The sequence below is a fragment of the Anomaloglossus baeobatrachus genome, chromosome 2 (assembly GCF_048569485.1).
Source record: "Anomaloglossus baeobatrachus isolate aAnoBae1 chromosome 2, aAnoBae1.hap1, whole genome shotgun sequence".
Taxonomy (NCBI): domain Eukaryota; kingdom Metazoa; phylum Chordata; class Amphibia; order Anura; family Aromobatidae; genus Anomaloglossus; species Anomaloglossus baeobatrachus.
This window is the reverse complement of record NC_134354.1, coordinates 343,728,510-343,744,680: the sequence shown is the minus strand read 5'-3', so window position 1 is coordinate 343,744,680 and position 16,171 is coordinate 343,728,510. Positions and strand designations below refer to the sequence as shown.

The following is a 16,171-nucleotide window of genomic DNA, read 5'->3' as shown; positions in this document are numbered from 1 at the left end:
TGTTTTCTGCTAAAATGGTCAATAAAAAAGAAACCCAAAATCGAAGTTCTCTTGGTGATGGAAGCCAAAATGTATTGTCATTTGGCAACGAAACCAAGAATTTCATATATTACAAGTCAATAGGAAATTACATCAACACCAAAAACAGATTGGTTTCACTGGGGATTGAACCCAGGACCTTCTGCGTGTGAAGCAGACGTGATGACCACTACACTATGAAACCTTTGAAATTCTGCAAAGTAATGGCAATTAGAGACGAGTTTTGACTGCCAGGGGAAAAAAAACAAATTCGTAGCTCTGTTGGTGATGGAAGCTAAAACATCCCGTTATTCGGCAACAAAGCCAAGAACTTTACATACTGCAGGTTGATAGGGGATTATTTCAACACCAAGAACACATGGGTTTCACTGGGGATTGAACCCAGGACCTTCTGCGTGTAAAGCAGACGTGATTTCCACTACACTATGAAACCTTTGAAAGCCTGCAAAGTAATGGCAATTAGAGACGAGTTTTGACCGCCAGGGAAAGAAAAACCAAATTCGTAGCTCTGTTCGGGATGGAAGCCAAAACATCCCATCATTCGGCAACAAAGCCAAGAACTTCATATATTGTAGTTTAATTGAGTATTATTTCAACACCAAGAACAGATTGGTTTTACTGGGGATTGAACGCAGGACCTTCAGCGCGTTAAGCAGACGTGATGACCACTACTCTATGAAACCTGATGGAAAGTTACTGTGTATTGGCTAGCAGAGCAGAATTGTGACTGACGTTGCCTTTTTATTGCTGAAGAAAGTATTTTTTGTTAATGAAACATTTACAATTTTTATTACATATTTTACCAGTTTTATTCCTACAAAGAAATTTTACTTAAAAGGAAGTTTACATTGAATGTGTTACTTTTTTCCACATGGTTTAGTTGTTTGCTTTTGTATTTAAAGGAACTATATATTTTGAAACAAACAGGATTTTTATAATATGGGATTATGTTTTCTGCTAAAATGGTCAATAAAAAAGAAACCCAAAATCGTAGTTCTCTTGGTAATAAAAGCCAAAATATATTATCAGTTGGCAACAAAACAAAGAATTTCATATGTTACAGGTTGATAGCAAATTACTTCAACAGCGAAAACGGCTTGTTTATACTGGGGATTGAACCCAGGACCTTCTGCGTGTGAAGTAGACGTGATGACGACTCCACTATGAAACTTGTGAAATCCTGCAAAGTAATGGCATTTAGAGACGAGTTTTGACCGCCAGGGGAAAAAAAATAATAATTTGTAGTTCTGTTTGTGATGGAAGCCAAAAAATCCCGTCATACGGCAACAAAGCCGAGAACTTCATATATTGTAGTTGGATAGCGTATTTTTTCAACACTAAGAACAGATTGGTTTTACTGGGGATTGAACCCAGGACCTTCTGCGTGTTAACCAGATATGATGACCACTACACTATGAAACCTGACGATAAGTTACTGTGTATTGGCTAGCAGAGCAGAATTGTGACTGACGGGGCCTTTTTATTTCTGAAGGAAAGTATTTTTGGTTAATGAAACATTTACAATTATTATTACATATTTTACCAGTTTTATTCCTACAAAGTGATTTTGATTAAATTGAAGTTTATATTGAATGTGTAACTTTTTTCTCCATAGTTTGGTCTTTTGCTTTTGTATTTATGGGAACTATATATTTTGAAACAAATAGGATTTTTATAATATGGGATTATGTTTTCTGCTAAAATGGTCAATAAAAAAGAAACACAAAATCGTAGTTCTCTTTGTGATGGAAGCCAAAATGTATTGTCATTTGGCAACGAAACCAAGAATTTCACATATTACAAGTCGATAGGAAATTATTTCAACACCAAAAACAGATTGGTTTCACTGGGGATTCAACCCAGGACCTTCTGCGTGTGAAGCAGACGTGATGACCACTACACTATGAAACCTTTGAAATTCTGCAAAGTAATGGCAATTAGAGACGAGTTTTGACTGCCAGGGGAAAAAAAACAAATTCGTAGCTCTGTTGGTGATGGAAGCTAAAACATCCCGTTATTCGGCAACAAAGCCAAGAACCTTATATACTGCGGGTTGATAGGGGATTATTTCAACACCAAGAACACATGGGTTTCACTGGGGATTGAACCAAGGACCTTCTGCGTGTAAAGCAGACGTGATTTCCACTACACTATGAAACCTTTGAAAGCCTGCAAAGTAATGGCAATTAGAGACGAGTTTTGACCGCCAGGGAAAAAAAAACCAAATTCGTAGCTCTGTTCGGGATGGAAGCCAAAACATCCCATCATTCGGCAACAAAGCCAAGAACTTCATATATTGTAGTTTAAGTGAGTATTATTTCAACACCAAGAACAGATTGGTTTTACTGGGGATTGAACGCAGGACCTTCTGCGTGTTAAGCAGACGTGATGACCACTACTCTATGAAACCTGATGGAAAGTTACTGTGTATTGGCTAGCAGAGCAGAATTGTGACTGACGGGGCCTTTTTATTGCTGAAGGAAAGTATTTTTGGTTAATGAAACATTTACAATTTTTATTACATATTTTACCAGTTTTATTCCTACAAAGGGATTTTGCTTAAAAGGAAGTTTACATTGAATGTGTTACTTTTTTCCACATAGTTTAGTTGTTTGCTTTTGTATTTAAAGGAACTATATATTGTGAAACAAACAGAATTTTAATAATATAGGATTATGTTTTCTGCTAAAATGGTCAATAAAAAAGAAACCCAAAATCGTAGTTCTCTTGGTGATGGAAGCCAAAATATATTATCAGTTGGCAACAAAAGAAAGAATTTCATATGTTACAGGTTGATAGCAAATTACTTCCCATCATTCGACAACAAAGCCAAGAACTTCATATATTGTAGTTTAATTGAGTATTATTTCAACACCAAGAACAGATTGGTTTTACTGGGGATTGAACGCAGGACCTGCTGCGTGTTAAGCAGACATGATGACCACTACTCTATGAAACCTGATGGAAAGTTACTGTGTATTGGCTAGCAGAGCAGAATTGTGACTGACGGGGCCTTTTTATTGCTGAAGGAAAGTATTTTTTGTTAATGAAACATTTACAATTTTTATTACATATTTTACCAGTTTTATTCCTACAAAGGGAATTTGCTTAAAAGGAAGTTTACATTGAATGTGTTACTTTTTTCCACATAGCTTAGTTGTTTGCTTTTGTATTTAAAGGAACTATATATTTTGAAACAAACAGGATTTTTATAATATGGGATTATGTTTTCTGCTAAAATGGTAAATAAAAAAGAAACCCAAAATCGTAGTTCTCTTGGTGATAAAAGCCAAAATATATTATCAGTTGGCAACAAAACAAAGAATTTTATATGTTACAGGTTGATGGAAAATTACTTCAACAGCGAAAACGGCTTGTTTTTACTGGGGATTGAACCCAGGACCTTCTGCGTGTGAAGTAGACGTGATGACGACTCCACTATGAAACCTGTGAAATCCTGCAAAGTAATGGCATTTAGAGACGAGTTTTGACCGCCAGGGGAAAAAAAATAATAATTTGTAGTTCTGTTTGTGATGGAAGCCTAAACATCCCGTCATACGGCAACAACGCCGAGAACTTCATATATAGTAGTTGGATAGCATATTATTTCAACACCAAGAACAGATTGGTTTCACTGGGGATTGAACCCAGGACCTTCTGCGTGTTAAGCAGATATGATGACCACTACACTATGAAACCTGACGATAAGTTACTGTGTATTGGCTAGCAGAGCAGAATTGTGACTGACGGGGCCTTTTTATTTCTGAAGGAAAGTATTTTTGGTTAATGAAACATTTACAATTATTATTACATATTTTACCAGTTTTATTCCTACAAAGTGATTTTGATTAAATTGAAGTTTATATTGAATGTGTTACTTTTTTCTCCATAGTTTGGTCTTTTGCTTTTGTATTTATGGGAACTATATATTTTGAAACAAATAGGATTTTTATAATATGGGATTATGTTTTCTGCTAAAATGGTCAATAAAAAAGAAACCCAAAATCGTAGTTCTCTTTGTGATGGAAGCCAAAATGTATTGTCATTTGGCAACGAAACCAAGAATTTCACATATTACAAGTCGATAGGAAATTATTTCAACACCAAAAACAGATTGGTTTCACTGGGGATTCAACCCAGGACCTTCTGCGTGTGAAGCAGACGTGATGACCACTACTCTATGAAACCTGATGGAAAGTTACTGTGTATTGGCTAGCAGAGCAGAATTGTGACTGACGGGGCCTTTTTATTGCTGAAGGAAAGTATTTTTGGTTAATGAAACATTTACAATTTTTATTACATATTTTACCAGTTTTATTCCTACAAAGGGATTTTGCTTAAAAGGAAGTTTACATTGAATGTGTTACTTTTTTCCACATAGTTTAGTTGTTTGCTTTTGTATTTAAAGGAACTATATATTGTGAAACAAACAGAATTTTAATAATATAGGATTATGTTTTCTGCTAAAATGGTCAATAAAAAAGAAACCCAAAATCGTAGTTCTCTTGGTGATGGAAGCCAAAATATATTATCAGTTGGCAACAAAAGAAAGAATTTCATATGTTACAGGTTGATAGCAAATTACTTCCCATCATTCGACAACAAAGCCAAGAACTTCATATATTGTAGTTTAATTGAGTATTATTTCAACACCAAGAACAGATTGGTTTTACTGGGGATTGAACGCAGGACCTGCTGCGTGTTAAGCAGACATGATGACCACTACTCTATGAAACCTGATGGAAAGTTACTGTGTATTGGCTAGCAGAGCAGAATTGTGACTGACGGGGCCTTTTTATTGCTGAAGGAAAGTATTTTTTGTTAATGAAACATTTACAATTTTTATTACATATTTTACCAGTTTTATTCCTACAAAGGGAATTTGCTTAAAAGGAAGTTTACATTGAATGTGTTACTTTTTTCCACATAGCTTAGTTGTTTGCTTTTGTATTTAAAGGAACTATATATTTTGAAACAAACAGGATTTTTATAATATGGGATTATGTTTTCTGCTAAAATGGTAAATAAAAAAGAAACCCAAAATCGTAGTTCTCTTGGTGATAAAAGCCAAAATATATTATCAGTTGGCAACAAAACAAAGAATTTTATATGTTACAGGTTGATGGAAAATTACTTCAACAGCGAAAACGGCTTGTTTTTACTGGGGATTGAACCCAGGACCTTCTGCGTGTGAAGTAGACGTGATGACGACTCCACTATGAAACCTGTGAAATCCTGCAAAGTAATGGCATTTAGAGACGAGTTTTGACCGCCAGGGGAAAAAAAATAATAATTTGTAGTTCTGTTTGTGATGGAAGCCTAAACATCCCGTCATACGGCAACAACGCCGAGAACTTCATATATAGTAGTTGGATAGCATATTATTTCAACACCAAGAACAGATTGGTTTCACTGGGGATTGAACCCAGGACCTTCTGCGTGTTAAGCAGATATGATGACCACTACACTATGAAACCTGACGATAAGTTACTGTGTATTGGCTAGCAGAGCAGAATTGTGACTGACGGGGCCTTTTTATTTCTGAAGGAAAGTATTTTTGGTTAATGAAACATTTACAATTATTATTACATATTTTACCAGTTTTATTCCTACAAAGTGATTTTGATTAAATTGAAGTTTATATTGAATGTGTTACTTTTTTCTCCATAGTTTGGTCTTTTGCTTTTGTATTTATGGGAACTATATATTTTGAAACAAATAGGATTTTTATAATATGGGATTATGTTTTCTGCTAAAATGGTCAATAAAAAAGAAACCCAAAATCGTAGTTCTCTTTGTGATGGAAGCCAAAATGTATTGTCATTTGGCAACGAAACCAAGAATTTCACATATTACAAGTCGATAGGAAATTATTTCAACACCAAAAACAGATTGGTTTCACTGGGGATTCAACCCAGGACCTTCTGCGTGTGAAGCAGACGTGATGACCACTACACTATGAAACCTTTGAAATTCTGCAAAGTAATGGCAATTAGAGACGAGTTTTGACTGCCAGGGGAAAAAAAACAAATTCGTAGCTCTGTTGGTGATGGAAGCTAAAACATCCCGTTATTCGGCAACAAAGCCAAGAACATTATATACTGCGGGTTGATAGGGGATTATTTCAACACCAAGAACACATGGGTTTCACTGGGGATTGAACCCAGGAGCTTCTGCGTGTAAAGCAGACGTGATTTCCACTACACTATGAAACCTTTGAAAGCCTGCAAAGTAATGGCAATTAGAGACGAGTTTTGACCGCCAGGGAAAAAAAAACCAAATTCGTAGCTCTGTTCGGGATGGAAGCCAAAACATCCCATCATTCGGCAACAAAGCCAAGAACTTCATATATTGTAGTTTAAGTGAGTATTATTTCAAAACCAAGAACAGATTGGTTTTACTGGGGATTGAACGCAGGACCTTCTGCATGTTAAGCCGACGTGATGACCACTACTCTATGAAACCTGATGGAAAGTTACTGTCTATTGGCTAGCAGAGCAGAATTGTGACTGACGGGGCCTTTTTATTGCTGAAGGAAAGTATTTTTGGTTAATGAAACATTTACAATTTTTATTACATATTTTACCAGTTTTATTCCTACAAAGGGATTTTGCTTAAAAGGAAGTTTACATTGAATGTGTTACTTTTTTCCACATAGTTTAGTTGTTTGCTTTTGTATTTAAAGGAACTATATATTGTGAAACAAACAGAATGTTTATAATATGGGATTATGTTTTCTGCTAAAATGGTCAATAAAAAAGAAACCCAAAATCGTAGTTCTCTTGGTGATGGAAGCCAAAATATATTATCAGTTGGCAACAAAAGAAAGAATTTCATATGTTACAGGTTGATAGCAAATTACTTCCCATCATTCGACAACAAAGCAAAGAACTTCATATATTGTAGTTTAATTTAGTATTATTTCAACACCAAGAACAGATTGGTTTTACTGGGGATTGAACGCAGGACCTGCTGCGTGTTAAGCAGACATGATGACCACTACTCTATGAAACCTGATGGAAAGTTACTGTGTATTGGCTAGCAGAGCAGAATTGTGACTGACGGGGCCTTTTTATTGCTGAAGGAAAGTATTTTTTGTTAATGAAACATTTACAATTTTTATTACATATTTTACCAGTTTTATTCCTACAAAGGGAATTTGCTTAAAAGGAAGTTTACATTGAATGTGTTACTTTTTTCCACATAGCTTAGTTGTTTGCTTTTGTATTTAAAGGAACTATATATTTTGAAACAAACAGGATTTTTATAATATGGGATTATGTTTTCTGCTAAAATGGTAAATAAAAAAGAAACCCAAAATCGTAGTTCTCTTGGTGATAAAAGCCAAAATATATTATCAGTTGGCAACAAAACAAAGAATTTTATATGTTACAGGTTGATGGAAAATTACTTCAACAGTGAAAACGGCTTGTTTTTACTGGGGATTGAACCCAGGACCTTCTGCGTGTGAAGTAGACGTGATGACGACTCCACTATGAAACCTGTGAAATCCTGCAAAGTAATGGCATTTAGAGACGAGTTTTGACCGCCAGGGGAAAAAAAATAATAATTTGTAGTTCTGTTTGTGATGTAAGCCTAAACATCCCGTCATATGGCAACAACGCCGAGAACTTCATATATAGTAGTTGGATAGCATATTATTTCAACACCAAGAACAGATTGGTTTCACTGGGGATTGAACCCAGGACCTTCTGCGTGTTAAGCAGATATGATGACCACTACACTATGAAACCTGACGATAAGTTACTGTGTATTGGCTAGCAGAGCAGAATTGTGACTGACGGGGCCTTTTTATTTCTGAAGGAAAGTATTTTTGGTTAATGAAACATTTACAATTATTATTACATATTTTACCAGTTTTATTCCTACAAAGTGATTTTGATTAAATTGAAGTTTATATTGAATGTGTTACTTTTTTCTCCATAGTTTGGTCTTTTGCTTTTGTATTTATGGGAACTATATATTTTGAAACAAATAGGATTTTTATAATATGGGATTATGTTTTCTGCTAAAATGGTCAATAAAAAAGAAACCCAAAATCGTAGTTCTCTTTGTGATGGAAGCCAAAATGTATTGTCATTTGGCAACGAAACCAAGAATTTCACATATTACAAGTCGATAGGAAATTATTTCAACACCAAAAACAGATTGGTTTCACTGGGGATTCAACCCAGGACCTTCTGCGTGTGAAGCAGACGTGATGACCACTACACTATGAAACCTTTGAAATTCTGCAAAGTAATGGCAATTAGAGACGAGTTTTGACTGCCAGGGGAAAAAAAACAAATTCGTAGCTCTGTTGGTGATGGAAGCTAAAACATCCCGTTATTCGGCAACAAAGCCAAGAACCTTATATACTGCGGGTTGATAGGGGATTATTTCAACACCAAGAACACATGGGTTTCACTGGGGATTGAACCCAGGACCTTCTGCGTGTAAAGCAGACGTGATTTCCACTACACTATGAAACCTTTGAAAGCCTGCAAAGTAATGGCAATTAGAGACGAGTTTTGACCGCCAGGGAAAAAAAAACCAAATTCGTAGCTCTGTTCGGGATGGAAGCCAAAACATCCCATCATTCGGCAACAAAGCCAAGAACTTCATATATTGTAGTTTAAGTAAGTATTATTTCAAAACCAAGAACAGATTGGTTTTACTGGGGATTGAACGCAGGACCTTCTGCGTGTTAAGCAGACGTGATGACCACTACTCTATGAAACCTGATGGAAAGTTACTGTGTATTGGCTAGCAGAGCAGAATTGTGACTGACGGGGCCTTTTTATTGCTGAAGGAAAGTATTTTTGGTTAATAAAACATTTACAATTTTTATTACATATTTTACCAGTTTTATTCCTACAAAGGGATTTTGCTTAAAAGGAAGTTTACATTGAATGTGTTACTTTTTTCCACATAGTTTAGTTGTTTGCTTTTGTATTTAAAGGAACTATATATTGTGAAACAAACAGAATTTTTATAATATGGGATTATGTTTTCTGCTAAAATGGTCAATAAAAAAGAAACCCAAAATCGTAGTTCTCTTGGTGATGGAAGCCAAAATATATTATCAGTTGGCAACAAAAGAAAGAATTTCATATGTTACAGGTTGATAGCAAATTACTTCCCAACATTCGACAACAAAGCCAAGAACTTCACATATTGTAGTTTAATTGAGTATTATTTCAACACCAAGAACAGATTGGTTTTACTGGGGATTGAACGCAGGACCTGCTGCGTGTTAAGCAGACATGATGACCACTACTCTATGAAACCTGATGGAAAGTTACTGTGTATTGGCTAGCAGAGCAGAATTGTGACTGACGGGGCCTTTTTATTGCTGAAGGAAAGTATTTTTGGTTAATGAAACATTTACAATTATTATTATTACATATTTTACCAGTTTTATTCCTACAAAGGGATTTTGCTTAAATTGAAGTTTATATTGAATGTGTTACTTTTTTCTCCATAGTTTGGTCTTTTGCTTTTGTATTTATGGGAACTATATATTTTGAAACAAATAGGATTTTTATAATATGGGATTATGTTTTCTGCTAAAATGGTCAATAAAAAAGAAACCAAAAATCGTAGTTCTCTTTGTGATGGAAGCCAAAATGTATTGTCATTTGGCAACGAAACCAAGAATTTAACATATTACAAGTCGATAGGAAATTACTTCAACACCAAAAACAGATTGGTTTCACTGGGGATTGAACCCAGGACCTTCTGCGTGTGAAGCAGACATGATGACCACTACACTATGAAACCTTTGATATCCTGCAAAGTAATGGCAATTAGAGACGAGTTTTGACCGCCAGGGAAAAAAAAACAAATTCGTAGCTCTGTTGGTGATGGAAGCTAAAACATCCCGTTATTCGGCAACAAAGCCAAGAAATTTATATACTGCAGGTTGATAGGGGATTATTTCATCACCAAGAACACATGGGTTTCACTGGGGATTGAACCCAGGACCTTCTGCGTGTAAAGCAGACGTGATTTCCACTACACTATGAAACCTTTGAAAGCCTGCAAAGTAATGGCAATTAGAGACAAGTTTTGACCGCTAGGGAAAAAAAAAACAAATTCGTAGCTCTGTTGGGGATGGAAGCCAAAACATCCCATCATTCGGCAACAAAGCCAAGAACTTCATATATTGTAGTTTAACTGAGTATTATTTCAACACCAAGAACAGATTGGTTTTACTGGGGATTGAACGCAGGACCGTCTGCGTGTTAAGCAGACGTGATGACCACTACTCTATGAAACCTGATGGAAAGTTACTGTGTATTGGCTAGTAGAGCAGAATTGTCACTGACGGGGCCTTTTTATTGCTGAAGGAAAGTATTTTTTGTTAATGAAACATTTACAATTTTTATTACATATTTTACCAGTTTTATTCCTACTAAGGGATTTTGCTTAAATGGAAGTTTACAATGAATGTGTTACTTTTTTCTACATAGTTTAGTCGTTTGCTTTTGTATTTAAAGGAACTATATATTTTGAAACAAACAGGATTTTTATAATATGGGATTATGTTTTCTGCTAAAATGGTCAATAAAAAAGAAACCCAAAATCGTAGTTCTCTTGGTGATGGAAGCCAAAATATATTATCAGTTGGCAACGAAACCAAGAATTTCAGATATTACAAGTCGATAGGAAATTACTTCAACACATAGAACAGATAGGTTTCACTGGGGATTGAACCCAGGACCTTCTGCGTGTGAAGCAGACGTGATGACCACTACAATATGAAACCTTTGAAATTCTGCAAAGTAATGGCAATTAGAGACGAGTTTTGACCGCCAGGGGAAAAAAAACAAATTCGTAGCTCTGTTGGTGATGGAAGCTAAAACATCCCGTTATTCGGCAACAAAGACAAGAACTTTATATACTGCAGGTTGATAGGGGATTATTTCAACACCAAGAACACATGGGTTTCACTGGGGATTGAACCCAGGACTAGAGATGAGCGAACCGGTCCCGGTTCGGCTCGAGGTCGGTTCGCCGAACGGAGGTCCCGTTCGAGTTCGGTTCGTCGAACATTTGACGAACCGAACTCGAACTGCATAGGAAACAATGGCAGGCAATCACAAACACAGAAAAACACCTAGAAAACACCCTCAAAGGTGTCCAAAAGGTGACAAACAACTCACAACACATGGGAAAGTGACAAGGACATATACTCATGTGAAAACAAAAGAGCAGGACAAGGAAAAAGAGGAGGACACACAGATATATGAGTATATGCAAGGAAACATCGATTCCATTATTGTGCAACTTGAGCCCTGCTCATTTTAGGCTTCCAATCTTGATAAATTGCCTGAGCTCGCCACGTACGCCTTGGGGATCTTGTCGTGTCCTGCAGCCAGCGTTCTCTCGGAACCTGTCTTCAGTGCTGCTGGGGGTCTGCTGGCAGATAAGCACACATGTCTGTCCACTGACAATGTGGACATGGCTCTCAGAGGACTTTTCTTCCCCTGGGTCAGCCAGGGGACGGGAAAGGCACGCGTATTTTTGAGAGTGCTTCATGCAAAGCATCTTTTTCATTTTGAAAAGGGGGATTATTATTATTATTATTATTTATTTATAGAGCACCATTAATTCCATGGTGCTGTACATGAGAAGGGGGTTACATACAAAATACATATACAAGTTACAGTAGACAGACTAGTACAGAGGGAAGAGGGCCCTACCCTTGCGGGCTTACATTCTATAGGGGATCAACTGATGCCAGTCAAGTGGGGTGTGTGTGGCCCAATTAGTGGAAACGAGGGAGACTGTGGTTGGAGTCCCCTCGCTGTGTCTCTAAAAGAACCAAGATGAACAAGTCATGGCTCTCAGAGGACTTTTCTTCCCCTGGGTCAGCAAGGGGACGGGAAAGGCACGCGTATTTTTGAGAGTGCTTCATGCAAAGCATCTTTTTCTTTTTCAAAAGGGGGGGTCAACCGATGCCAGTCAAGTGGGGTGTGTGTGGCCCAGTTAGTGGAAACAAGGGAGACTGTGGTTTGAGTCCCCTTGCTGTGTCTCTAAAAGAACCAAGATGAACAAGTCATGGCTCTCAGAGGACTTTTCTTCCCCTGGGTCAGCCAGGGGACGGGAAAGGCACGCGTATTTTTGAGAGTGCTTCATGCAAAGCATCTTTTTCTTTTTCAAAAGGGGGGGTCAACCGATGCCAGTCAAGTGGGGTGTGTGTGGCCCAGTTAGTGGAAACGAGGGAGACTGTGGTTGGAGTCCCCTCGCTGTGTCTCTAAAAGAACCAAGATGAACAAGTCATGGCTCTCAGAGGACTTTTCTTCCCCTGGGTCAGCCAGGGGACGGGAAAGGCACGCGTATTTTTGAGAGTGCTTCATGCAAAGCATCTTTTTCTTTTTCAAAAGGGGGCTCAACCGATGCCAGTCAAGTGGGGTGTGTGTGGCCCAGTTAGTGGAAACGAGGGAGACTGTGGTTGGAGTCCCCTCGCTGTGTCTCTAAAAGAACCAAGATGAACAAGTCATGGCTCTCAGAGGACTTTTCTTCCCCTGGGTCAGCCAGGGGACGGGAAAGGCACGCGTATTTTTGAGAGTGCTTCATGCAAAGCATCTTTTTCTTTTTCAAAAGGGGGCTCAACCGATGCCAGTCAAGTGGGGTGTGTGTGGCCCAGTTAGTGGAAACGAGGGAGACTGTGGTTGGAGTCCCCTCGCTGTGTCTCTAAAAGAACCAAGATGAACAAGTCATGGCTCTCAGAGGACTTTTTTCCCCTGGGTCAGCCAGGGGACGGGAAAGGCACGCGTATTTTTGAGAGTGCTTCATGCAAAGCATCTTTTTCTTTTTCAAAAGGGGGGGTCAACCGATGCCAGTCAAGTGGGGTGTGTGTGGCCCAGTTAGTGGAAACGAGGGAGACTGTGGTTGGAGTCCCCTTGCTGTGTCTCTAAAAGAACCAAGATGAACAAGTCATGGCTCTCAGAGGACTTTTCTTCCCCTGGGTCAGCCAGGGGACGGGAAAAGCACGCGTATTTTTGAGAGTGCTTCATGCAAAGCATCTTTTTCTTTTTCAAAAGGGGGGGTCAACCGATGCCAGTCAAGTGGGGTGTGTGTGGCCCAGTTAGTGGAAACGAGGGAGACTGTGGTTGGAGTCCCCTCGCTGTGTCTCTAAAAGAACCAAGATGAACAAGTCATGGCTCTCAGAGGACTTTTCTTCCCCTGGGTCAGCCAGGGGACGGGAAAGGCACGCGTATTTTTGAGAGTGCTTCATGCAAAGCATCTTTTTCTTTTTCAAAAGGGGGCTCAACCGATGCCAGTCAAGTGGGGTGTGTGTGGCCCAGTTAGTGGAAACGAGGGAGACTGTGGTTGGAGTCCCCTCGCTGTGTTTTACATGCTTTTAGAAGGTCATGACATGGCTTGGAGGTTGACTTTCATCATCTGCAAACTGTTGGCTACCAAAATGCTGCCTTTCCAACAACTGTGGTTATAGACAATGAGGAACATACTGATGAAGATGAGACGCAGATACCCGATTGGGATGACAACTTAAATATTCGGTCAGGGCAAGAAGATGCTCGGTCTGAGGGGGAGGGGAGTGCAAACACAACAATTGATGATGAAGTTCTAGATCCCACCTACTGTCAACCCACAGTCAGACACTCGAGGAGGTCAACAGAGGCGGTGGAGGAGGATGCAACCGACGTCGAAGTAACCTTGCGCCTTCCTGGACACAGTCGGAGCACTGGTAGCACGTCTACAACTGCATCCTCAGCCACCACTCTGCCTCTGAGCATTATTCGGGGTGGATCAACAGGTCGCATGGCCTCTAAGCCTTGCCTAGCCTGGTCCTTTTTTGACATAAAAAAAGATCGCCCAAATTATGTGATCTGTAACATTTGGCATGGTTATCTTACTAGAGGTCAAAACCTCAGCAGTTTGACAACTTCTTCCATGAATCGTCACATGAATAAATATCATATGGCCTGGTGGGAAGCTCACCGTGCTGCAATGCGGCCTAGCGGAGCCAACCATCCACCGCCTGCCCCTTCCAGTGCATCCGCGCGCTCGTCATCTTCTAGGACTGTGGGGACAGCTGTCACACCTGTTTTTCCACCCACAACTTCCACCACTGTAACCGCAACAGGCAGTTTGCTTGGTAGATCGTCAGTTGGTTTGGAAGGGGAAACAAGTGATTGTGTACAGCTCTCTCAAACATCGATAGCACCAACGTTGGAGGAAGGCAACATCATGTCTCCGCCTGCACTTTCCTCACAAACCTGCATTTTTCCAGGGACACCCTACTCAACACCGTCTACAGACAGCAGCCAGATCTCTGTCCCTCAGATGTGGTCAAATAAAAGGCCACTTACTGCGACCCATGACAAAGCTAAGTGGTTGACTCTATCCCTCTGTAAGCTGTTGGCTACCGAAATGCTGCCTTTACGCTTAGTGGACACACAGGATTTTACAGACCTTATGTCTGTCGCTGTGCCCCAGTACCAGATGCCCAATCACCACTGCTTCTCCAAGAAAAGCATGCCCGCGCTACACCAGCATGTCGCACACAACATCACCACTTCCTTGAGAAACTCTGTGTGCGACAGGGTGCATTTCAACACAGATACTTGGACCAGTAAGCATAGACAGGGTCATTACATGTCACTGACTGGGCACTGGCAAACTATGGTGAGAGATGGAGAAGGGTCTGCTGTACAAGTCTTGCCGTCCCCACGAGTTGTTTCAATCCTTCTTCTGTATGTAGAAGTTAATACACTGCTTCAGCCTCTTCAACCTCGTGTGGGTCCTCCACCTTGGCGCAAACCCTGTGTGGTCAGGCCACCCTTCCTTGCAACTGCGCACAAGGACTACCACACACCTCCTTACTATGCTGGCAGCAGAGCTCAATGCCATCAGGCGGTCAAAGTTTTACTTTGAAATGTATGGGAAATGTGAGTCACACCGCTATTCCAGAGAATAGTAGTCAGGCAGGGTCAAAACATTAATTGAGGAACAGGAACACAATGGGACGGCCAGGACTTAATCAGAAAACAAGCAGAGGTGAAATGCGGATCGGCCAACAAGGTACATAAACAGCAAGCAGGAAAAGTAGTCAGGTAACAAGCACACAAAATCCTAAAACTGAACTGGGGGTAAAATTAACCAGAGGTTCATAGCTATGTCTGGCAGTGGTCTGCAGACAGGATGGGCATAAAAAAGGGTGTGGTGTCTTCCCATTGGTTGTAGCTGAATGATGGTATTTCATCTGTGAGATACCCACCAGCTACATTCAGCCAGAGATTCTGCATCTGTCAAGGTAATGCAGCCCAGTGGGTGAGCATAACCTGCGTCCACCTGCGCCGCTGGCATCGACTCCTCTCCCATCATCAGCACTATTCATGAAAGGAACACGTTGTCACCTGGCGACCGGAGTACAAATTGACGGAGCGGACTCCGTTGGTGACTTAACAGCCGTGTGCGGCAATGATGCAAACCTGGCTGCGGGCCATCCTCAGGGCAATGTGACACACGTGCCTTGTATGGCTCACGTGTTGAACCGAATTCTCCAGCAATTTTTAAAACACCATCACGGCCTACATGGCCTTGTGCAGCGGGCACGCTCGCTATGTGCTCACTTCCATCGTGCGCACACAGCAGCTCAACAACTTTCATCACTCCGGAAGTCTTAGGGTCTGGCAGTTAAACGCCGGAAATGCGATGTTCCGACACGCAGGAATTGGAATCTGCACATGTTGCAGCGTGTGTGGCAGCACCGCAGAGCCCTGCTGAAATACGGTATGACATATATCCTGGGATAACTTGATCAAGAGGTGGTGCAGATCACGCTGCTGGAGTGGTGTCAGATCAAGGACCTATGCACCCTGCTACACAGTTCACAAATGTCGACGAAGATGTTTTGCACTGGCAATGTCATTCTCAGCGTGACAATTCTGGTCATCTACATGATGGAGCACACTGTAATTATTATTCGGAGTCAGGTGTTGGGACAAGAGGAAGGGGAGGAAGTACAGGAGGAGTCATATGCGGAAGGGATAACAAGATCTACGAGGTCCAGATGGTCAGCGGCACCTATGCGGCAGTCATGGTGAGGGAGAGGGATTAACAAGGGCGCATAGTATCAGCAAAAAGTGTTGATGAA

The 16,171-nt window shown here is 40.0% G+C and overlaps 7 non-coding genes across 7 annotated transcripts; all 7 read right to left on the bottom strand.

The window, feature by feature from the left end:
* Window positions 1-150: 150 nt before the first annotated feature.
* On the bottom strand, window positions 151-223 carry TRNAV-CAC (transfer RNA valine (anticodon CAC)). The gene has a single exon. It is a non-coding gene; the product is annotated as a tRNA-Val (tRNA).
* A 176-nt stretch (window positions 224-399) lies between these two features.
* TRNAV-UAC (transfer RNA valine (anticodon UAC)) lies at window positions 400-472 on the bottom strand. Its single transcript has one exon. It is a non-coding gene; the product is annotated as a tRNA-Val (tRNA).
* Window positions 473-3,665: 3,193 nt separating this feature from the next.
* Window positions 3,666-3,738, bottom strand: TRNAV-AAC (transfer RNA valine (anticodon AAC)). Its single transcript has one exon. It is a non-coding gene; the product is annotated as a tRNA-Val (tRNA).
* A 1,705-nt stretch (window positions 3,739-5,443) lies between these two features.
* Window positions 5,444-5,516, bottom strand: TRNAV-AAC (transfer RNA valine (anticodon AAC)). The gene has a single exon. It is a non-coding gene; the product is annotated as a tRNA-Val (tRNA).
* A 2,204-nt stretch (window positions 5,517-7,720) lies between these two features.
* Window positions 7,721-7,793, bottom strand: TRNAV-AAC (transfer RNA valine (anticodon AAC)). Its single transcript has one exon. It is a non-coding gene; the product is annotated as a tRNA-Val (tRNA).
* A 665-nt stretch (window positions 7,794-8,458) lies between these two features.
* On the bottom strand, window positions 8,459-8,531 carry TRNAV-UAC (transfer RNA valine (anticodon UAC)). The gene has a single exon. It is a non-coding gene; the product is annotated as a tRNA-Val (tRNA).
* A 1,467-nt stretch (window positions 8,532-9,998) lies between these two features.
* Window positions 9,999-10,071, bottom strand: TRNAV-UAC (transfer RNA valine (anticodon UAC)). Its single transcript has one exon. It is a non-coding gene; the product is annotated as a tRNA-Val (tRNA).
* Between the last annotated feature and the right edge of the window lie 6,100 nt (window positions 10,072-16,171).